This window comes from Sciurus vulgaris (genome assembly GCF_902686455.1).
Source record: "Sciurus vulgaris genome assembly, chromosome: X".
In the NCBI taxonomy this organism is placed as follows: domain Eukaryota; kingdom Metazoa; phylum Chordata; class Mammalia; order Rodentia; family Sciuridae; genus Sciurus; species Sciurus vulgaris.
This window is the reverse complement of record NC_136471.1, coordinates 23749032-23773474: the sequence shown is the minus strand read 5'-3', so window position 1 is coordinate 23773474 and position 24443 is coordinate 23749032. Positions and strand designations below refer to the sequence as shown.

Sequence of the window (24443 nt, the reverse complement as noted above, 5' to 3'; positions counted from 1 at the left end):
GGAGAGACATCCATACCAAACGAAACAAGCACTTTTGCCTCCCTATACCAGCTTTTGTTCTATCTTCACTTTCTTCCTAGTGAAACATACCCTCTCATGCTTAGAATAGAAACTATCTACTGCCCTAGCCGGGCACCACTGATGTGTCCTCTAACACAGTCTTGCTAAATCTGCATACATTACTATCTTTTGTCCCACTATGCCTTCTCTTCTACAAAAGCTTCACTTGCCCTTGGGTTTTCTGAAGATGGTGATTTGAAACAAAAGTTTTCTATCTTCCTTCAAAGCTCTAAATAAAACCTACTTTCCTGCAAACCTACCTCCCAAGTTTTTGATGGAGCAATAAACAGTGAAGCCTAGTGTCTTCCCTGCTCAGTGTAAGATTAGGTCAATGAATTACACTGCCTATCATAACTCGTCCCAGCCCATTCAGCCCAGGTGCTGCTGTTGTATCCTACTCTTTAATCAGAATACAAAATGCCACGTATTTGCATCAGAGAGAAAACAGACCAGAAAAGACAGTTCAATAGTGGCACTAATTGAGTACAGAAAGAATGTCTCATCATATCCATAACTCAAGTCTTATCTAATAAGTCCTTATTTTAATACTGGGAAATAGTTGTCATTGTATGATATTCTGCATGTATACAAAAGCACAGAGTTACTATGTGAAGGATATGGTTACCTACCTGTCCTCCCACCCAGCCCTAAATGATCCCTCCACCAAAACTCCTCCCATGACCTGGCCCTTCCCCCTGCCTGACAAAAGGGCTGGCCAAAAGTAACTAACTTCTCCCATGGCCTGGCTCTGCTAAGGCTGTATATGAAACCCAGCACCTCATGGCCAGTAACCATTTTACCCCTGAAAATGAGCCACATCAGGTGTTTAACAGATCAACCCCACTACTGAATAAAGAAAAGCTAGCTGATCCAAGGCCTACTCCCCCCTATATCATTTGTGCACCATGTGCTTTCACTATGTGTATAAATTTAAATATGACTACTGTAACTAGGAACCAAAAGTGGTTCAAGTTCACAACAGAGGTAATGAACTTTCAGGTGATTGCTATTTTCATTTATATCTTGTTCCCAATCACTCATTTGTTAACAAAAGCATCCTTCCTGAATTTGTATCATCTCCTTAAAGGATTACTGATTAACTTAGGCAAACTGGCACTTTCAAACTTTCTTGGAAACCCCAAAGCTCTTCCATTTATTTCCTGGGGGTAAATTTTTCGGCTGAACCCCACCACATTTAGGAATGTGTTCTCTGTTCCCACTACTAAATATTGGACAGCATTGTCTTTCATCTCAATTTTCCCATAGGAAAGATGGGGAGGCCTCAAGTTAACCTGGTTAAGGAGTATAGTTCAGAATCTGGAAAGGTAAAGGAAAAAGAGGACTTTGCCCTGAAAATTACAAAAAAAAATGATTCAAGGCAGATTTGTCCTAGATCTTGAATTTGAGGGAAGATCCTAATTAATGCACTTATATAGATTTTGTGGAACAACAATTTCCCCACAGATGTGAGTTTCCATATTAAGCTATGCAAGAAAGAATGTCATGATAATCTCAGCACCTTCTCAGTCTCACTTTGGGTCTATAGGAACAAGGATGACATCCTTTAATATATTCCAACTTGGGTACTAAAGGCCAATATAATCCATTTAGCTTAACTGGGGCTCACAAAGAAGCTAGTTCTGGGTCTTTTCATGTCCCACCAAGGCCCAAAGGGAACTTCAAGACATGTGATGCTTACCCAGAAGATGCAGGCTCACAGAACTAAGCTTCTCAGGAGTCCAGTTTTGATTCTGTAGAGTCTTGGTGCTACTCTCCTACTAACTCCTCCTATTTTGATTCCCTAGGGGCAGGGTAGGAGGTGGCAGTGGCTGACTCCAAGGTTTGTCAAAAGTCAAGCAACTTTTTCCCTTGCTCTAGGCCCAGGCAGTCTAGCTGGCATTTTTCTAAATTTTGTCTCAAAGGGGAATGTAGCTGTATATAGAAATTGAAGGGAATCTGGGAGAAAACAGGAAAGAAGAAACCTGGGTACCATTTACCATCATCTTGATAAAATGGCAGTGACACACACTCCACCTGCCACAATTAGGGTGATAAATGCCCCGTTTCTTTGAGGCTTGTTTGAAAGTCAATTATGTAGATTATTTGGAGAATACTGACAGATGGCCTTCCCCAGATGAGACAATCAAGCTGAACTTTGATATGTGCATAGAAAACACTTATTTCTCAAGCACAGAAAAGACTTCCCTAAAACAGCCCACCAAAGGACCAGATGAAATTTTGCCCTTGGCCACTTTTGAAGAGCCCTGCCCTTAAGTCCTTTTTCCCCCCAGGTCTCCCTCTTCTCCCACTCTCAATGGAAGCATTGCTTCTTTTCATCTTCTAGTCAAATATTGATCTCCGACCTGTCCTCAAGGTTTTGATTAACACAGAAGATTGCCACGTAAGCAGCTTTTTGTTTGTTTTCAGCTAATTCGTTTTTTATTATTCACTTGCTGCAGTAAATCTTACTTTTATTGTCCAACCACTGAACAGAGAAAAATGGATTGATTTGAGTAACTAAATAATTCAAGCTGCAATGTGTGATAGAAGGGGGAGGGGGGAGGATAGGGGGAGTCTGAAAAAACTTGATGCAACGTTGCCCTTCAATTTTCGTAGTTCTCACCTGATCTCCTACCAAAGTTACAACAAATCTGATTATATCGTGAAGGTGCTGATGGAGGGAGCACTGTATTACTGCAGTAATGAAGGTTTAGAAAATGATTGTTTAACTTCCTTTGCCAAGAAAACAATTGAGATTCACCAAATGAGAACTGTTCCTCATTATTTTAATTATACAAAGTAATTCACCAGGCAAAATTATTTCAATCCTGAGGTGTATTTATTCACTTTTTATTCCTAAAGGTACAAACCAGTTGTCTACACTGGTGTTTATTAGTGACACCAAATAGGTGGCAAGGTTTTGAAGAAAGCAGAACACAGGATAAAGCCACAGATATCTAGATTTAAAAGAGAAAAAATACAGCAAAAAGAAGCCTATCTTTCTTGTTAAAGGCATCAATTTCCAGGAGAAATGATGAAAAAGAATGAAGAGATAAAGGACAATTAAAGGTATGTTTATTTAAACCTCCATCATCTGCCCATTCAGTTCTCTTTTCCCTCAGGTATTCACTATACTCAGGCATCCTTAAACAGAACACATACACACAAGCTATAAATAAAAGGATAGACAATTTTCACTACATGGAAGTTTAAAACTTCCGCATTATAAAATATAAACACATTTATAAATAAGCCACTGATTAGATTGATAACACATATAACTAATAAAAGTTAGGGATCCAGAATATAAAACTAATTTCTACAAGTCTAAGAAAAACAATACAATAGGAAAATAGCAAAAGATTTGACCATGCATTTCACAGAAGGAATAAAAATGCCCAATACACATATGAAAATATGTCCAATGTCAATAGTTATCAAATTCTGTTGTATCCTGCCCACAAAATTCCCAAAACATTTTGCCCAAAATGAAATGTACTTCTTTTACAAGTGAATTTCTTGGAAAGTGTTTATCCATTCAGCAAATATTTACCTAGTACCCATTACATACCCATCAATTGCAATTCAAGGCAAATAACGCCTGAATCCAGATGATTAAGTCTCTAATCTCAGAGTTTCATATAGTAGAATAGGCCAGTAATTAAGATTTAGGAACTAGTATGAGGAGCCTTCATGGAGTCTCTCAGTGCTAACCCAACTCTGGGCAAAAGAAAGGAGGAGAGAGTTAAAGGAAGGGAAAATGCATGGTGGTATGTAGGAAGAGGATGGGGAAAAATGAATACCCAGGAGCACCTAGTGCTTACAAAGTTGGTACTAGTTTTTGAAGAACCACTTTCTCCACAAGTGGTCCACCTTCCTGTATTTTATCAATATACCCTAATGCTTCAATAGTTTAGCAATCACAACTTTAGGTGTATAACATAAGCCCTTGGGTAGCCTCTACTGCTGCCCAAATCTATCTCAAGGAAGGATTCAGTACTATATCACATCAAAAGAAACCCTATAAGGCAGTAGTAGATAGTATAGATTTTGTTGAATATTTCATGGTGAAGAGGAGGAAAATGTTTATAACAAATACCAAGCAACTACTCAAATTTTTCAGTAGGCATTGTTACCCCAAAATTCTTCTTCCACAAGCAACCACCAGTTTGCCATTTTCTTCCTCTTTTCCTTTCTTATCAATCCAATATAATTTCATTCCACCTCTCAGTTCTTAGAAGTAGCTAAGTTGATAACCTTCCTACTGTCTTACCAAAACTTTCAACAAAAGTGAGTCCGTCCCCAGACTAGAAAGACATTACAAGCATTATCCTAAAGAGAACATAATAAACCTGAAATACCCTGATAAAATTAAGATTGTCCAAAAGTATATTTTATCAGTCAGCTATTGCTGGTGAGAGAAAAACCTAAGCAAGCAAACAAACAAAAAACACCTCAAACTCAGTGCTTTAACAAACATTAAAACTTCATTGTCATAAGTTTACAGGTTCACAGGCAGTTGGCTTGGGTTTGACAAGACAGTTCTACTTCAAGCTGCAAATCCAGCTGGACTTGACTCCTTGATAAAGGACAGGCTCAAGTGTGCTTATATTCAATAATTTGGGGAACGATACTGAATATGCAGCTCTTTCTTGTGACGATAGCAGAGACATGAGAGGGCAAGTTCAACCGCATGAGCAGCTCTCATTTTTCTGCTTCTGTTAATATTCCATTGGCCAAGGCAAATTACATGGTTGAAATCAAAGTCAAGGGGTGGGAACATGTACTCATGGAGTTGGGAGGAGAAAGTAGATATTTTTGAACAGCAATCTAATCGATCACATCAAAGTGTCTGTCAATTATATGCTGGAGACCTATCTTTCATCTATAACCTTCCGGGCAAATGTTTCCACTAAATCTCCCCACTAAAGTTCTAGAAATTGTAAAAGATTCTTCACAGAGGATAGTTAATCAAATCTTTACCATAATGAAGGATATAAATAATGCTATCTGACTTGCATAGGATTGGGTCCAAGGATAGAATATGCAGACAAAATGTGTCACACTGATAGGTTAGATATCCCACAAATTACAAAGCAGAACCTCCAACTAATCAAAAGTTCAAAGAACCCAAATATCAAGGAAGATGAGGGGAGACACTTTTAGCAAATAGAAACTATCAAGTGAGAGTTTTCATTTCTTGTTTTATTCATTAATTCAGTCACTAGATATTTATTGAACACTCTTATGGGTATGGCACTGTGCTGAGGGCATATGGCAAGTGAAACAGCTGAGACTTATGACTCTTCAGTGGCATAAAAGAAAAGAACAGAGTGCTGCAATAGAGAATGATAGTGTGGGAGGCAAAGGGAAAACATTGGGCTGTCAGGGGAGGTCTCACTGAAGAGGTACTATTTAGGGTTAAATCTAAAGGTGAGAAGGACCTCACCAATTAAAAACTGAGAAATCACATAACCAAGAGGAAGAGATGAGATTTCATTGACTATAACATTGATGAGAAAAGTTAAGGGATCAAAAGGGATTCCATGGTACATGCCATTGCAAATGCTTTTGGGAAAGATGACACAAGAAAGAAACCTATGACACATAAAAACAGAAGGAAAAGGATAGAACAGGAATATACTAGCACTTTTTCCTGTCACAGCATATCCTCCACTGAAATGTGAATTGCACCTAGCAACAAAAGATTGACATACAGTCCCAGCTCTGTCACGAAGGAGCTAGCAGCTTTGGGTAAATTGCTTTCCCTCACAGATTCTTGGTTTTCTAAATCAGTAAAATAAGGACATAAATCAGTAAATAAGGAGATCAACAAAATCAGTTTTTTCCCTAAAGTGTATCCAATCAAAACTCATTTGCTTGATGTTAGTGTTAAGCAAAAATGAGGGGAGCACTGGATGGAGTTAAGCAGGTTATTTATTGCAGTGCTTCTCCAAGCCCTGAAGTGTACTTGCATAGATTGGTAAACACTCTGAAGGAAATAGACTATCCTGTATTTTTCCAAAACTCAATTGATCAAGAAGCCCCTTTCACTACTCATATTCCAGAAATATTATTCCAAATAACATACTTTGACACCCAGGGAAATGATGCTTTGGATGCAAAGATTCGTTCCAACTCTGAAAGATTCTGTGATACCTCAGAGGGGAGACCCTCTTGGTGCCAGATTTTCTATTAAAGGATGTAACCCATGTATATAATCATATCTCAACCAAAAAAAATGAAAATAAAGTGCAGTCCTCTTCTACCTTATACTAAAATCTATTCTTCAATAAATACTGTTATAAGAACTTTGCATAATATATTATGTATGTGGAATATACACTGTAATTGAAAGGAAAGTGATTAGGAACCAGATAATGAAGAAAAGAATACTTTTCAGGAGTTTGGGAGGGATGATATAGGCAAAAAAATGAATTGAAACAGACCTATGCTGAAAATCATAAGAATGGCATACTTTCTTACTTAAAATATTTCCTTGTATTCTGAAATCATGCCAGAAATTTAGGAAACAATCCATGATTAAATGTGATTAAGTGAGAATCATGAGATTAGCTAGCCCTTTGTCATCCTCAGAAGATCATCACCACATCAATCATTTCAGGATTATTTATTATCTATCCTCATTTCATGTCATGTGGCCAGAAAAAAATGTTAACAATTTCTTTAAGCCACTTACAATTTACCATGTCAATGAATGTGTCAGCTTTGTCATTTTGCAGGTTATTTCCCCAGTAATAGACATGCATTCATTCTATATTCCCACACTTGTGCCATTCTTAACAAATAAAACCAGGTATAGGAGCAGTCCATGTGCATCCAGATAACAGAGAACATGCATTTTGTCCACGGAGTGTGTGACCTTGAATAAAGTCTTTCACCTGACTAGACCTCAATTGTCTCATCTGTAAAATAAGTGGTTAGATTTTTTAAAGCCCCTTTGAGCTCTATAATTCTCTGGTTCTAGTTTCCATTCTAATTTAAATTACTACAAAATTGTATAATTTAGTTTAAAATCCTCTTCCCACCTATACCCATTCTATTTTCTAAATATATATTTCAAAATCTTAAACTATCAAGTTTTAAACACATAAAAAGAGAAGTAATTAAGCACCCTAGAACATTTAGACTATCCTTTCATTTATTAGTGTAATTTCAGATGAATACTGAAATAAACAAAACCTGGGTTGACCGCAACTTACTAGCTCATCATTTTAAGTTTCCAGATATGAATATGAGCCTCCCAGGATTCTGTGTACTTCAATTTTCCCAATATCTCTGACTTTCATTAATAATATTTTAATCAATCACTGGTACTTATTAAGCATATACGGCAACACATATATTCCTGTGTTGCTGCAGAGGATTAAAATAGACTTCAGTGAGTTCACAAAGCTTCAGTTGGGAAGTTGGAACTGAGGAAATAAAACTTAATCTGAAGAAACAATTAGAGACAGATATCAAACAACATATAATCAGTTACTAAATTGTGTGGGTGAGCCAGCAGTTCTCAACCAAGTGACCCTCCACAACACATATAATGAATAACCTTCCATACACTTAGAGTAAGTGCTCAATAAATATGTATTAAATAAATGTGTGAATGAATTTTTACATGCCTAAGATAATCACACAAGAATATCTAGGATTCCAAAAATTCAAGTCTTCTTTCCCACCCAAGAAATCACATTCATCTGAATACAAATGATTTAATGGGATGTCTATTATAAAATTAATCCATTTGAATATACATATTACATGTGTATTCAATATCCAGTTCAATTTAATTCAATTAAATATATACAGGAAAAGTATATATACACACATGTGTATATATATTTTACCAAATTAAAACACACTTCATAACTGATAAATATGACACTATGATTAAGATATGCCAGACACTGTGCCATAGGAGCTCAGTGAAAACATGGGCTGAAGTAGTTCCAAGAGTCTCACTGGAAGCAAAGAAAGATTGATTTAGAAAATAGGAAAGCTACAGAAAAGAAATGAGTAGAGAGGGAAGAATAAACATGGAATAGGCAGAAAGCAATGAGGATGCAAACCAAGCAAAGAATCTATGGAGCAAAATTAAGCATGTTTGTATAGGTAACGTCCAGCCAGTTTAGGACAGGCTATAAAAAAGCAGTTGGAAGCACTCAGAGTTTATCCAAATGGCAACAGGGAGCCATTATAGAGACTCAAGCAAAGTCCAGCAGGAAAGGGGTTTATGAGCTCTGTGTATGTACGAATGAATACAAAAGAGACAGTTTGAAAAAGATGAACAGGACAAGATTTATCTTTTTTATAGTCCTTTTCTAAAGGGGTGGCAACTGAAGCCTGGCATTTTAATATCATTTTATGAGGCTTCATACATTTTAATTAATGTTAAACTGATTTATGCCCTGAAGAGTTATACACAAATGGCCACAATCAAATAAAATAAAGGAAGACACATGTGGACAAGTTTGCATGTGTCTATACGTATTTATAGACACATTCTTCAACTACATTTGACTGTACTTCTGTTAGGAGTGCCAGGTTCTACCCACATCCCAGTTTTCCTGTTTTCAATCAGGAAGGAAGAATTAACAACACACAACAATTTGGAGGGTACAGGTTTATTGCCCATTATTGTATCTAAAACAACTATATGACATAGTGATGCTCTAAAAAGAGATTAGTCATGTAGCCACTTTACTGGCCCCTCTGTCATGCTTTTGACTGCAGGCTGCATTTATTTTATCTACCCTAAAATCAAACTTCTTCAAAGCTTGTCATACATCTTAACACAGTTGCTTACTTTTCTCCTTGGTAAGGAAGAAAATAAGACTCTCATATGGTAACAGAAAATGTTGCTGAGTTTGAAGTATGTATGTGCATGTGGGAGTGAAGGGGATAGTGGAGGTTAAGAGGATGAAGTCATTGACTTTTCTAACCTCATGATCCCAACCTTAACTACACATAAACCTTTCAGATTCTGTAGTGATAGGTAACAGAGGCACTTATGAATAAGTGCAAGAGGGATATTAGCAGTTTACAATAAAAAAGCCTTTGAATTCAAGACACATTCCATACTTTACAACTTTTATCTTTTTTTTATCCTCATCCTATCCATGGATAGAAATAACAGAAGGGAATTTTTCCCCTTTATTTGACAGAGGAAGCAACTAAGATAAAGAAAGTGTGAGTGACTTGCCCTTTAAGATTTCACAAAGAGGCTATATGCACGTGTATATATACACATACACACTTTTAAAAAAGCTTCATTGATATAATTCACTACTATAAAATTCACTATTCACAAGTATACACTTCGGTTATTCACAAGTGTACACTTCAAAGGCTTTTATTATATTCACAAGATTGTGCATCCATCACTACTATTTAATTCCAGAACATTTTCATCACTCCCAAAAGAAACCCCATATTCATTTGTAGTCACTGCCTACTTTGCTCCTCCCAGAGCCTGGAAAACATTAACTTCTGTCTCTATGGACTTTTATATTCTGGAAGTGCCATACAAATGGAATCAGGGAATATGTGCCTTTTGTGTCAAGTTTCTTTCACTTAGCATAGTATTTTCAAGGCTCACATATGTTGTAGCATTCATCAAGTTTTTCTATAACCAAATAATATTCCACTGTAGACATAAAACATGCCTTTGTATACATTAATTAATAGACACTTGAATTGTTTTCAATTCATTTCAATTCATTCAATTTCAATTCATAGTGGCCACTATGACTAATACTGCAGTGAGCATTCATTTCCATGTTTTTGTGTGGACAAGTTTTACATTTCCATTGGACATAATCCTAGGTATGGAATTGCTGGATACTATGGTAACTGTTTAAGTTTTTGAGAATTAACAAACTTTCTTCCAAAGTGGCTTATACCATTTCACATTCCAACCATGGAATTAGTGAGAATTTCAACCCTTCACCAAACCTTGTCATTATCTGTCTCTTATAGCCATCCTAGTAGGCATGAAGTGGTTTCTCATTGAGGTCTTGGATTATATTTCCTTGATAGCTGAAAATGACATCAAACACCTTTCCATGTGATTATTGGCTATTTATATATTTTCTTTGGAGAAATATCTATTAAAATTTTTGACAATTTTGTTATTAATTGTTAGTTATTGAGTTGTAAAAGTCCTTTGTATATTCTGTGTACAAGTCCCCTGTCAGATACATGATTTCAAAATATCTTCTTCCAGTCTGCAATTATCTTTTCAGTGTTTCAATAATGCATTTGAAGCAAGCATGGAAGGTTTTTGTTTTTGTTCAATACTGCTGATTGAACCCAGGGGTGCTCTACCAATGAGTTATATCCTCAACCTGTTTGTTTGTTTTTAATTTTAAGGCAGGGTCTTGCTCTGTTGCTGAGACTAGCCTCAAATTCATGATCTCCCTGCCTCAGACCCCAAAGTTGATGTGATTACATATGTGTGTCATCACACCCAGCATTTATTTACTTCAATAAAGTCAAATTTATCTATTTTTTCTTTTGGTTGTCTGTGGTCTTGTTTTCATATCTAAGAAACCATTGCTAATTCAAAGTCAAGAAAATTTAGTCATGTTTTCTCTTAAGATTTGTACAGTGTTGGTGTTGAATCTACTAATTTAATTCCTTCTGCATTAATGTGTGTATATGTTGTGTGGCAGGTGGACAACCTCACTCTTTTGCATGAGGATATTCAGTTGCATCAGTACTGTTTGTTGAAAAGACTATTCTTTCCCCTACTGGATTATCTTAGACTCTTTGTTGAAAACCAATAGACCATAAACGTGTGGGTTTATTTCTGGACTTATAAATCTATTCCATTAGCCTAAATGTCTATAATTTTGCCAATATCATAATGTATCGATTACTGAAGTAGTATAATAAGCTTTGATATCAGAAAATATGAGTCTTTCTGGGTATACCAGTTCACACCTATAATCCCAGAGTCTTGGGAGGCTAAGGCAGCATCATAAGTTTAAGGCCAATCTCAGCAACTTAGTGAGACCCTGAGCAACCTGGTGAGATTCTGTCCCAAAATAAAAAAATAAATAAATGAAAAGGGCTGGGGATTTAGTGCAGTGGTTAAATGCCCCTGGGTTCAATCCCCAGTACTAAAAAAATGTGAGCTTTCTAACTTTTGATAAATTTGGATAACAGAAAACATGAGTCTTCCAACTATTTTCTTCGAAAAAATTTTTTGTTATTTTGCCCAACATGATGTTTCACCTATTTTCCTGCAAAGGAAAATTTCTATCTTCTTTAGGGTTAAGAAAAACTCAAATTATATATATGTATATATCACATAAGGCCAGACTCAGAAAGTGAAGGGCCATGTTTTCCCTCATATATTGAAACTAGAGAAAATGAAGCGGGGGGGGGGATTCATGGAAATAGAAGGGAGACTAGTAGAGGAGATAAGTAGAGGGAAGGGAGAAGGGGAGGGAGGAGGATAGGGAAAGAGGAGGTACTGGAGAATGAAATGAACCAAATTATGTAATGTGCACGTACAAATATATCAGAATGAATACCAATATTATGTATAACTACAAAGCAATAAAAATTCTTAAATTAAAAAGAATATTCTAGCAATTATATGTCCCTTATATTTTCATATAAATTTTTTGATCAATTTATGAATTCCTGAGAAGAAGCTAGCTGGAATTTTTTAGGGATCATATTGTATCTGTCAATTGGTTTGGGAAATATTGTCATCTTAATAATATTAAGTCTTGTGCTCTATTAACATGGAATTTCTTACCATTTATTTAGCTCTACTTTCAATGGTGATCTTAATTTCCAATGTATGAATCTTTCACTTCTTTTATTGATTTATTTCTAAATATTTTATTCTCATTCATGCTGTTATAAATGGAACTCTTTCTTAATTTCATTTTTATGTTGTTCACCATTAGTAGTTACATATACAATTGATTTTCACATATTGATTTTGTATTCTGAAACCTGAGTTTAATAGTTCTAATAGCATTTTTGTGGATTCTATAGGATTTCCTTATATATAAGATCATATCATCTGCATGTAGAGATATTTTATTCCTTCCTTTCCAAGGTGGATACCATTTCTTTCTTTCTTTCTTTCTTTTTTTTTTTTTTTTTTTTTTTTTTTGACTAATTTCCCTGGATAGAACCAGCAATACAATGGTAAATAAAAATTATGAAGGTGGACAACATTATCTTATTCCTCATCTTAGAGGTAAAGCATCTTGGCTGTCACATTAAGTATAATGTTAAGTATAATGTTAAGTATAGTTGTGGGTTTTTCATAGGTAGCCTGTTTATCAGATACAGGAAGTTCCCTTCTACCTATAGTTTGTCAGAGAGCATATTGAAACCACAGTAAAAATAAGGTCTCTTGACTATGAATTAAATGATTTCTGCTAATATACACTGTACTCTCACTTTTTGCCTGTCCCTATCTGCTTTGTTTAAACACAGTTCAAGATAAAATTTTCAGAAGTTCAGTCAAATACAGCAAACTGTGGACTAAATTCCCAGCTCCCCTCCAGTCTTCTCTCTCCTTCCCTCACTCCCATAAACACACACACACACACACACACACACACACACACACACAAAGTCCTCTACATACGCAGGTTATACATCCACAACCAACCATGGATCAGAAATAAATTTTTGAAAATTGCATGTGTATAGATTTTTTATTCCTTAAATAACACAGTATTGTAACTATTTACATAGAATTAAATTTATATTGTCATAGGTATTACAAGTAATCTAGAGATGACTTAAAGTATATATGAAGATTATATATAATTACAATGTACCAATAAAAATAAATATTTTTTAAAAATAAAGTATGTAGGAGAATGGCTTCGGTTACATGCAAATATCATGCCATTTAAAATAAGGGACTTGAGGTCCAGGGTTGTGGCTCAGCAGTAGAGTGCTTACCTGGCATGGGTGAGGCCCTGGGTTCAATCATTAGCACTGCATCTAAAAAATTAAATAAAATAAAGGTCTATTGACAACTAAAAAAAAATTTTTAAATAAGGGACTTGAGCATTTGTGGACTTTGGTATCTACAGGGGTTCCTGGACTCAATCCCCCATGAATACTGAGGGATACTATGTATCAATCCATCTATCTTCACACAGGAATCAAGTAAGCAAAGATAAAATAAATATAACTCCAAATAAGATTTCTCTTTCTGAACAACAGGACACATTTGGAGCCCCTGCCTGTACTTCTCTTTGCCATAGCTTGGGTCCACAACATCAAACGCACTAGGTTCTTTAGCTGGTAGGGGAGCAGAAGAAAGTACTACCAAGTAGGTACAGTCCTCAAATATTTTTGACCTACTGTAGAACTCAACATCATATTCTGGGTTCAGAGAGCATATCATTAAGACAGTAAGCCATCCAAAGGAGAATTGCCCTAGACCTTTGATGGAGGCATCTTTAGAGCCAGGATTCAGGGTTTGATTCTATTCCTGGGGAAGCCAAAAATGAATAGTAGTATCACACAGTAGAACAAGAACCTTGGGGATGAGGGCTAAGCTAATTCCAAGCTTCACAAAAAATTTAGGTGTGTTCGGGGGGTACAAAAAACATTAATAATCTAAAATACCTTGACTGACAGAATTTGTTTTGGATTGTTGCAATCCTAATAAAACCATATACCCAACCAGGGAGATCTTAGGGGGGGGGCAGTGGAAGGGATTAATGATCTTTACCTATTTCAAAACAATGGAGATTTCTCAGAAAACTTGGAATGGAACTACCATTTGACCCAGTTATGCCAATCTTTGGCCTATACCCAAAGGACTTAAAGTCAGCATATTACAGTGACGCAGCCACATCAATGTTTATAGTAGCTCAACTCACAATAGCTAAACTATGGAACCAACCTAGGTGTCCTTCAACAGATGAATGGATAAAGAAAATGTGGTATATATATATACAATGGAGTATTACTCATATTGGCATCATATCTGCTATTTTACTGCCACCAGTATTCTGACCCCCCACACCATTTTACAACCCAGATCATCAGTCTGTGAACATCCTCGCCAGCCATTGGTCCACTCGTCAGCCTGCAAACATTTTCAGCAGTCATTGGTCCAGATTGTTAGCCCACAAACTTCCTAGTCAGTCATTGGTCTGTTGTTACTAGCCCACAAAATTCCACTACTTAAGAATAGCTCCCCCACCATAATCTCTCTCCCTCACCCTCACTCTCTCTCTCTCACTCATTCTTGCTCTCTCTCTCTCTCTCTCATTTTCTCTCTCTTTCACCCTTCGGGCAGACACTCTGTCTATCTGCTTAATAAAATCTCTTGCGTGAGTTTCCACGTCCCAAGTGGTTTTTCTGGGCACTTTTCACTTTTCATTGGTGTTGTGACTTGGATGGGCTCTTCTACCACAACCTAGGTGAGTGGAATCCCATTTGTCACCCTAGACCCCAAGACACTGGTCTCACCTTCCATTTGCCTAGATACTCTCCTCTACATCCACCACCAGCTTCAGGTTGACTTATACACTCCTCTGCTAACCTGAGACACGACCATTGATGGTCCGGTGCCCTCAAGATGGTTGAGGAGTGGGGGATCCCCCAGTCACAACTTTTACGGTTATGGCTGGCCCCCTTAGTTGATCTTATCTGATGGGTGGGTCCCCAATCTTTATGGTAGAGATTCTCTCTCAGGGTTGAGGTTCCTCTTCTCTCTCTCTCTCTCTCTCTCTCTCTCTCTCTCTCTCTCTCTCTCTCTCTCGATCCTGATGTCAGGTCCTCATCTCTCTCAGGTTTCACCTAGCACACACTGATGGTCCAGTGACGACCCCATCACTGTGCTGCCTTCTAATCTCCAGTCAACTAGTCTGTGACCTCAGGATGCCTTGGACACTGACTTGGCTGTATCAGTCTCCACCATTGGATCTGGGTCTTCCATTCCAGCAGATTCACCCCTGATATGTCTACTAGACAATCTTAAGCCCCTTTACCTGACTCCTGGCCTAAAACCACCAAAACTTATCCTTTAGATAATCAATCCAAAATGGCCATGTAATGGCATACAACTTCCATGAGCAAGCAGGCAGATGGAAAGGGATTCCTTAGGTCCAAATCTCTTGCATGATTTCCTGCACCTGAAGTGGTTTCTGGGTGCCTTCAACTCAGCCTTAAAGAAGAATGAATTTATGACATTTGCCAGTAAATGGATGGAGCTGGAGAATCTCATGCTAAGCAAAATAAGCCAATCCCCAAAAAACCAAAGGCTGAATATTTTCTCTGATATGTGGATGCTAGTTCACAATAAAGGGGGATAGGGAGGAATACAGGTATTTGGATTAGACAGAGGGAGTGAAGGGAGGGGAGGAGGTATGGTGGTAGGAAGGATAGTAGAATGAATCTGATATTATTACCCTATGTGCACATATGACTATGTGACTGGTGTGATTCTACATCATGTGCAACCAGAATGAGAAATTACACTCCATTTATGTATGATGTGTCAAAGTGTGTTCTGCTGTCATGTAAAACTAATTAGAACAAATAAAAAGATAAAGAGAGGAAACTATTGTAAAGACAAAAGAAAAATAAGAAAATAGATTCAATTGGGCTCCATAAATTCAAATATTTGCAGATATGCAAATATCCATGTTTACCTTATCATGTATATTTCCTCTCTGTTCCTCTCCCTTGATTGCCTCCCATTCTCAGTTCTCAACCTTCACTCTGTAACACACTAGTTACCTCACATTCATATACCCAACAGCTGTCAGATTAGGAGGAACTTGCTGACAAGTTGAGTTATTTGGTAAGGAGAGCCACTGCAACAACAGAGGGCCAAGGGGTCTTCTGGTTGACTGTTGCTCATTGGATTTTACTTCAATGGAACTTACTACCTAACTGTTTCTTGTAATGACAGGGCAGTCACATTCCTTTCAGAGATTTTAGAAATACTTCTGGGGTTGAAGAATTTCTTTATAAGACTGTTTTGAGAAGATTAAGACCTTATATCAGCAAATCCAGGGGAGAGCCAGCACCAACTTCAACAGACTTGTATGAATCTCTATGATCAAACATACCACAAAGGCAAAAAGTGGAATGATTCCAGTAAAGCAGCTCCTGACATGCAAAAGATTTGAAGGAATCTTTATAGGTCATTTTTTTTTGCCAGGAAACATTGGGAACATGCAGTGTAAGAAAATCAAATACCTATAGGAATAGGAGAGACAGCAGAAGAAATCTGACATATGTACATATATGTACATATATGAATATACCACAATGAATTTTATCATCATGTACATCCACAAAACTGGGATCCTAATTAGAATAAGATGTATTCTATGCTTTTATAAATAGATTCTACTGTCATGAATAACTAAAAAGAACAAATAAAAATTTTAAAAAAGAAAATGAAATACCTATAGCCCTAGTTTCACTTGATGAAACAGGTTTATTAATATGTTGCTAGTAAACTGAACTGAAAGCCAACTATTTTCAATTAACTTCCCAAGACATGTTCTCCTCATTTTGGATGGAACTTCTAAAGACATTTGATTCTAACACTTGTTTGAAATTTTGGCTGTCCCCTTGAATTTCACTTAACTCCTTAGGATCTAATAACAAATGCTTAAATGTGCCATTTTAGTCAGCTTTTTCATTGATGTGATCAAAAAACCTGACAAAAACAGTATAGAGGATGAGAAGTTTATTTTGGCTCATGGTTTCAGAGTTTCATTCCATGGTTGACCAACTCCAAAGCTTTGGACCTGAGTGAGGCAGAATATCATGGTAGAAGGGTGTGGTGGAGGAAAGAAACTCAGGACAGGACAACCAGGAAGCAGAAAGAGATAGAGAGAACTGATCAGAGAAATAAAATATAAACCCCAAAGTCATGCCCCCAGTGACCTACTGGTTCCAGCCACACCTTACCCATCTACAGTTACCACCCAGTTAATCCCTATCAGTAGATTAATCTAATGAGTAGGTGAAAGTTCTCATCACCTAATCATTTCACCTCTAAACATTCTTTCATTGTCTTACACATGAGCTTTTGGGGGACACCTCATATCTAATCCATAACCTGTGCTAAGGAGTAGCTACACTTAAAATAGTCCTGCATTGAATTATACTAAACCAGATCATTATTTTGTCATAGCAATAATCTATCCTTAAATTATATGTTCCCTCAGGTCTGATTAGTAGAGCAGTTTCTTAAAGGAGTCCTTATCTGAGGGAATATGACTAAAGCAATATCATGAGGTCCCAAAAGCAAAAGGTCTCCTTTTGAAGCGCCCTACCCAAATATGTAGGCAGACTAGAAATAGAAATTCATGCACCAATCTTTTCCTCCCCCATCCCAATATAAGACCTTGCTGATCCTGTTTCTGTTACTCAGGATCCTACTTATTATTACAATAAATAGGAAAAAATGGATTTGATAATTAGATTAAGCTAATCCTGAGTGATGTGATGATAGATTATTTTGTAACCTAATGTTTTCAACCATATAAAATGCAGCTTTCCTTGGAAAGTGACTTAAGGTGAGAAACTAATAAAGGTGACTTCAGACAAACTAATAATGGGCAGCCCTTTAAGATTGAGGAAGACTATGCCAGTCCTTCACATCATAAATCACTTCTACCTAATGTATAAAGGAAATCCTGCTCACAGATTACAGGGTTTCCCCTAATTCAGTCACCCACATTCACCTCCACAATTCTTTCCATATGTATAGATTGACAATACTGTTAGTTTCCATATACTATGTATCAGCAATACTATTTTGCTTAATATTTCTGTTAATTAACTTTTATCTAAATATATACTTTAACCCCAGTTTATGTCATAATTATCTATAAAACCATGGGTATTCATGATAACTATATTTTAATAATAAACCCACAAGTATTAGAATAAAAATGTTCATCTGTGTATTACATAAAGGAATTTAAATTACTGCCAGTGGCACATACACCACACTTTGCAAAATACTAAAGAGTAGACTCATGCACAGTGGTTAGTACAACCACTCTGGAAAGCAGTGTGGAGATTCCTTTAAAAACTAGGTATGGAACCATACATGTAACCCAGCTTTCCCACTGTTTGCTATTTATCCTAAAGAACTAAAATAAGCATATTATAGTGAAATAGCCACTTCAATATTTATAACAGCACAAGTCATGAGAGTCAAATTATGGAATCAACGCAGATGCCCATTAATAGATGAATGGTTCAATAAAATATGGTACATATACACAATGGAGTTTTATTCAGTCATAAAGAAGAATGAAATAATAGCATTTGCTGGTAAAGGGATGGAACTGAAGAAAATCATAAGTGAAATAAGCCAGTCTCAGAAAATCAAAGGTCAAATGTTTTCTCTCATGTGTGGAAGCTAAAGAAATAAGTGAAAGAATGAAGGTAGTGGGGGAGAGGATCATATTCAAAAGATATAGGGAAGATCAGTGGAGTAGGAGAATGAGAGGGAAGAAGGATGGGAAAGAGAAATATAAATGGAATGAATTTAACAAAAGCCTGTTGTATTCACATATAAAGATACCAAAGAAAATTTCACTTTTATGTATACATAAAAGAAAGTTTAATAGAATAAAGGAGGAAGAATAAGAGAAGGGAGGAGGGGAGGAAAAGGGAAAGATTTGGCTTGAAATCAAATTCCTTGCATGTATGATTTTGCCAAAATGAACTCAATTACCATGTATATTTATTATGCTCTGATAAAAATATTTTTTAAAAAGCACTGAACTAGTTCAGTTGCATCGTTTTCAAGTTGGGGAGATTCGTTAATGACAAAAAATATACACAGTTCAAAAATGTATTCAGTTTAAAAAGATTTTAAGGACAGTTTTGCCATGCCTAGCATCAGCAACAGTGATACTGGAGAGTCAGGGCCTAATATTCTAGGGCCAAATATCAGCAATGATAGACCAGGCTTCTCTGAAGGCTTTTGAGGCCCCAAACTCTGAGGATTGGATAAGTGTGCTCACTGTCAACACCAAACACCAACTCATGTAATAAAGTTTACATTAAAAGTCAAGATTTTGATGAATGTCACACTTTGAAACCAATTATGTGGGCTGAAAGGAAGATACAATTTCCCATTGTCTAATTGACTTGTAGCACCTTCAAGGTAATAAATTTGTCACGCTGAATTATTAATGAGAAACGAATATTTGACTTGCTGTCTTGAATAGAAAATAGTTCATTATCGGGTAGCATTGTTCCTTCCCAATAATGAGTCTGGACTACGAGAGTTTAGGGAAAATATGACTAAAAACTGTACTTTTCTTCATTGTACAGTACTTCCTTTACCATACACCTCTCTATAAAAAATTTACAACCATTTTAATAAGGAGAAATAGTCCCTTCTATTTATGACCAAGTCTTGCATTAATTTTCATAATCACATATTTATCATGTTTTATAGGCTTCCTGGATTAACCCAGTGGTGCTTAACCACTGAACCATATCACCAGCCTTTTTTAATGTATTTATGTGTTTATTTACTTACTTTGGTACCAGGGATTGAACCCGGAGATGCTTAATTACTGAGCCACATCCAGAGTCTTTTTTAAATTTTTTATTTAGAGACAGGGTCTCACTAAGTTGCTGAGGGTCTGAGGCTGGCTTTGAACTTGCGATCCTCCTGCCTGTCTTCCAAGTTGCTGGGATTCCAGGCCTGTGCCACCATGCCAAGACGGCTTCCAAAATGTTTTCAAATGAATGTATACTAAGTTAGGAAAAGGAATTCCCTAAAATTATGTTATTATTTGATCAATGTTTTCTTCAACTTCAGTCACTCTTTTACTCCACCTAAGCCACCATAGCCATTAAATTGGGGTTACAGTGCTCTTCAGCTGTGCATTAAATTAAACACATGACTAGTAACAATACTGTGCATGTACCACATACAAATATAATGAGCTTGGGGTAACTGCACACACATATTTGAGGCACTACTTTAACTAAAATGTGTATTTAAAGTGGATTTTTGAGAAGATAAGGGAGGAAGAAAGTATGTAATCTACAAAATCAAAATTTCAAAACACACTTTTGAGGAGATATCTGGAGTTCTATTTAATTTGTTACTCTTTTATTTGGATATATATCTACTACCACCCCCCTACCTTACTCTGACAAATCCTGTTTTCTACTTATTTAAAGCCATGCCTATTCTTCACTATTAATGCCTTCCCTAATTCCCCCAATCAGTTCTGATTTGGTTTTGTTATGGAATCCCATAATATTGTATATTCTTCAAAAGCCCTTTATCATACTATGACATTGGCTATAGTATATAGTATATAGACCTATTCCTGTCCTCACACACTGCATCCCCTCAAGTACCTACCATGTACTTTGAGCACAATAGGAACTTGTAAATATTGAGGTCTAAGAGTATGACACAAAGCAGGGTACTCTGCCAAATCTAGCTAACTTTACTTTAAATTTCAAGAATCTTTTTTTAACATTTGCATCAAATGTTTTATTCTTTTCCATTTTAGGAACTGACAATGGCCCATGGTGAATACTGTTTTAGTCAGCTTTTTCATCACTATGACCAAAAAAACCTGAAAAGAACAATTTTAGTGGAGAAAAAGTTTATTTGGTGCTCACGGTTTCAGAGTTCTCAGTCCATAGATAGCTGACTCCACTACTCTGGGCCCAAGGTAAGACAGAACATCAGAGTCGAAGAAAGCAACTCAGGACATGGCAAACAGGAAGCAGAGAGAGCACTATGCACCGGAGACAATACATAAACCAAAGGCATGCCCTTAGTGACCCACCTCCTCCAGCCACTCCCCAAATGACTACAGTTACCACCCAGTGATTAGGTTACAACTCTCACAATCCAACCCTCCCACCTCCAAACAATTCTTGCATTGTCTCATGCATGAGCTTTTGGAACATACCTTATATCTTGACCATAACAAATAGCAAGTCTCAGTGTCCAGAAACAGATAGTGATGATGGAGGTATAGAAGATATAGATGAGTATACAATTATATGTCTTGCGCTGGATGCTGCAAGTTTCATTTCAGCTTCTTTTATAAGTGGCATTGGGTGGCTTATTGCAATGCTCTTTCCATAAACCTGCCTACTGGGACAACATATCTTGTTTGATGGGTTCAGCAAGTAGCAATTAGGATTTTTTTACATAGGCTACATTTCTTGATCATGTCTGTGCTGTGTTCCTTATGCTCACTCCCTCAACATCAATAAGTCAATTTTAAAGAGCATCCAATACTTTAAAGGGTATTACAGAAAGCCCTCTTTGAGTAAAGCCATTTTTTCATTGTCCCTGATTATGTACAGCTCTTCTATGAAAAACAAGATATTATATTTTCTGAAATGTGTTCTTCTCAGCATCCCTCAACCCTGGCTCCTAAACCTAATGTCCATAAATAGAAGAAATAACATATATCTGGAATAATCAGGCCCATTTACAATCTAAGTACTTTTAAAAATTCATAATCAGGAGAGTTATTTCATGACCCTTTTCCTCCCTAGGCAAAGGACTGGAGGAGTCATATATAATAAGTAACATTTACTGTATAAACAGACACATTAAATTCACTCAAGTAGACAGACAATGCCATGATGACATTTATTCTTCCCCAATTAAAGTGGAAAAGGAGTTCTGGAATTGGTGCCTGCATGCAAGTGTGTAGAAGGCCACTTAGCCAAAATATGAATATCCACTGTTGTTCCCCCTATTATAGGGACTAGTGGGTTATTTATTCTGATTTATTTTTATATTTTGTAAAACATTTGAGACATACTATAATTAAAGTTGATAGATACATAGAACATGAACTATTTAAATCTAGTAAAATGTAGCCAATATTTTGTAAGAATTCAAGGTTATTTTGATTTATTCTAATATTAAAGGATCACTGGCTTAGTAATACATATTCCTAATCATTAACTCCCATTTTCCTTGCTGGGATTCAGGTCTTGACCTCTTTCTCCCCAGCTGGAGACCCGGATTACCAGGTATTCTGATGTTTGGCCTTTCAATCCATTCCTCCAGAATGTTTTCTGAAGCACAGGATCAAAGGACATGCCATATCCTAAAAAAAATTCCAATGCCCACTTTATGCTTTGCACATCATGTCAAGGCTTCAGAATTACCTAGGCTAATAAATACAATTTCAAAATAAATCAATATGTTTTGAAAACAAAAGTACAGCTGTGTATCAAACAGTGCAAATGATTCTAGCAGTTAACATTTTTAAATGTCTTTAGACTTTCAAATATCCACCACATTATTCCATAAATTAAGATCACAGAAATATAGTAATGTCTCAATCTTCATTCAATCAGAGACCCTTTTCCATAAACCTCATCTAACAGAGACAAGGGGGATAAAAGTAAAATGAACAAAAACATAGCTAAATGAAAAGACAAACAGAAAAGCAAGTTTCCAAGAAGTAAAACTGGTTGTCATGATGTCTAGCCTTTAATCTGATTTAATTTCCTCATAGGGTAGCGCCCTGAGTTAATAGAAGTGGTGAAAGAGGGCATCCCTGCCTTGTTCCAGTTTTTAGGGGGAATGCTTTCAGTTTTTCTCCATTTAGAATGATATTGGCCATGGGCTTAGCATAGATGGCCTTTACAATGTTAAGGAATGTTCCCACTATCCCTATTTTTTCTAGTGTTTTGAGCATGAAGGGATGCTGTATTTTATCAAATGCTTTTTCTGCATCTATCAAAATAATCATGTGATTCTTGACTTTAAGTCTGTCGATATGATGAATTACTTTTATTGATTTCTGGATGTTGAATGAACCTTGCATTCCTGGGATAAAACACACTTGATCGTGGTGCACTATCTTTTTAATATATTTTTGTGTGCGATTTGCTAAAATTTTGTTCAGAATTTTTGCATCAATGTTCATTAGGGATATTGGTCTGTAATTTTCTTTCCTCAAAGTGTCTCTGTCTGGTTTAGGTATCAGGGTAATATTGGCTTCATAGAAGGAGTTTTGGGTTCCCTTCTCTTCTATTTCCTGGAATACTTTGAGCAGTATTGGAATGAGCTCTTCTTTAAAGGTTTTGTAGACCTCAGCTGAGAACTCAACCGGACTTCTCTTTGTTGGTAGGCTTTTGATGACTTCTATTTCATTATTTGAAATTGATCTATTTAAGTTGTGTATGTCCTCCTCGTTCAGTTTAGGTAATTCATATGTCTCTAGAAACTTGTTGATGTTTTCAAGGTTTTCTGTTTGTGGGAGTATAGATTTTCAAAATAGCTTCTAATTATGTTTTGTATTTCATTCGTGTCTGTTATGATATTTCCTTGTTCATTCCAAATTTTAGTATTTTGAGTTTTCTCTCTCTCTTTGTTAGTGTGGCTAAGGGTTTATCAATTTTGTTTATTTTTTCAAAGAACCAACTCTTTATTTTGTTAATTTTTTCGATTGTTTCTTTTGTTTCAATTTTGTTGATTTCAGCTCTGATTTTAACTATTTCCTGTCTTCTACTACTTTTGGTGTTGGTCTGCTCTTCTTTTTCTAGGGCTTTGAGCTGTAGTGTTAAGTCGTTTGTTGATTTTTACTTCTTTTGTTGAATGCGCTCCACGAAATAAATCTTCCTCTAAGTACTGCTTTCATAGTGTCCCAGAGATTTTGATATGATGTCTTTGTTTTCCTTTACTTTTAAGAAATTTTTTATTTCCTTCCTGATGTGTTCTGTTATCCATTCATCATATAATAGCGTATTATTTAATCTCCAGGTACTGGAGAAGATTCTGTTTTTTATTCTGTCATTTATTTCTAATTTCAATCCATTATGATCTGATAGAATACAAGGTAGTATCTCTATCTTCTTGTATTTGCTAACAGTAACTTTGTGGCATGTTCTTGGATAGGCAAAATTAATATTGTCAAAATGGCCATACTACCTAAAGTGCTATACAGATTCAATGCAATTCCAATTAAAATCCCAATGATGTACCCTACAGAAATAGAGCAAGCAATTATGAAATTCATCTGGAAGAATAAGAAACCCAGAATACCTGAAGCAATCCTTAGCAGAAAGAGTGAAGCAGGGGGTATCGCAATACCAGATCTTCAACTCTACTACAAAGCAATAGTAACAAAAACGGCATGGTATTGGTACCAAAATAGACAGGTAGATCAATGGTACAGAATAGAGGTCATGAACCCAAACCCAAATAAATACAATTTTCTCATTTTAGACAAAGGAGCCAAAAATATGCAATGGAGAAAAGATAGCCTCTTCAACAAATGGTGCTGGGGAAACTGGAAATCCATATGCAACAGAATGAAATTAAACCCTATCTCTCACAGTGCACAAAACTCAACTCAAAATGGATCAAGGAC

General features: G+C 36.3%; 1 long non-coding RNA gene across 1 annotated transcript in view; it reads right to left on the bottom strand.

The window, feature by feature from the left end:
- The window catches only part of LOC306650955, a 189819-nt gene that overhangs the window by 130877 nt on the left and 34499 nt on the right, over positions 1-24443 (bottom strand). Inside the window, exon 3 of the long non-coding RNA XR_013761065.1 lies at positions 13021-13062. This is a non-coding gene — a long non-coding RNA (uncharacterized lncRNA). The remainder of the gene's footprint in view (positions 1-13020; positions 13063-24443) is intronic.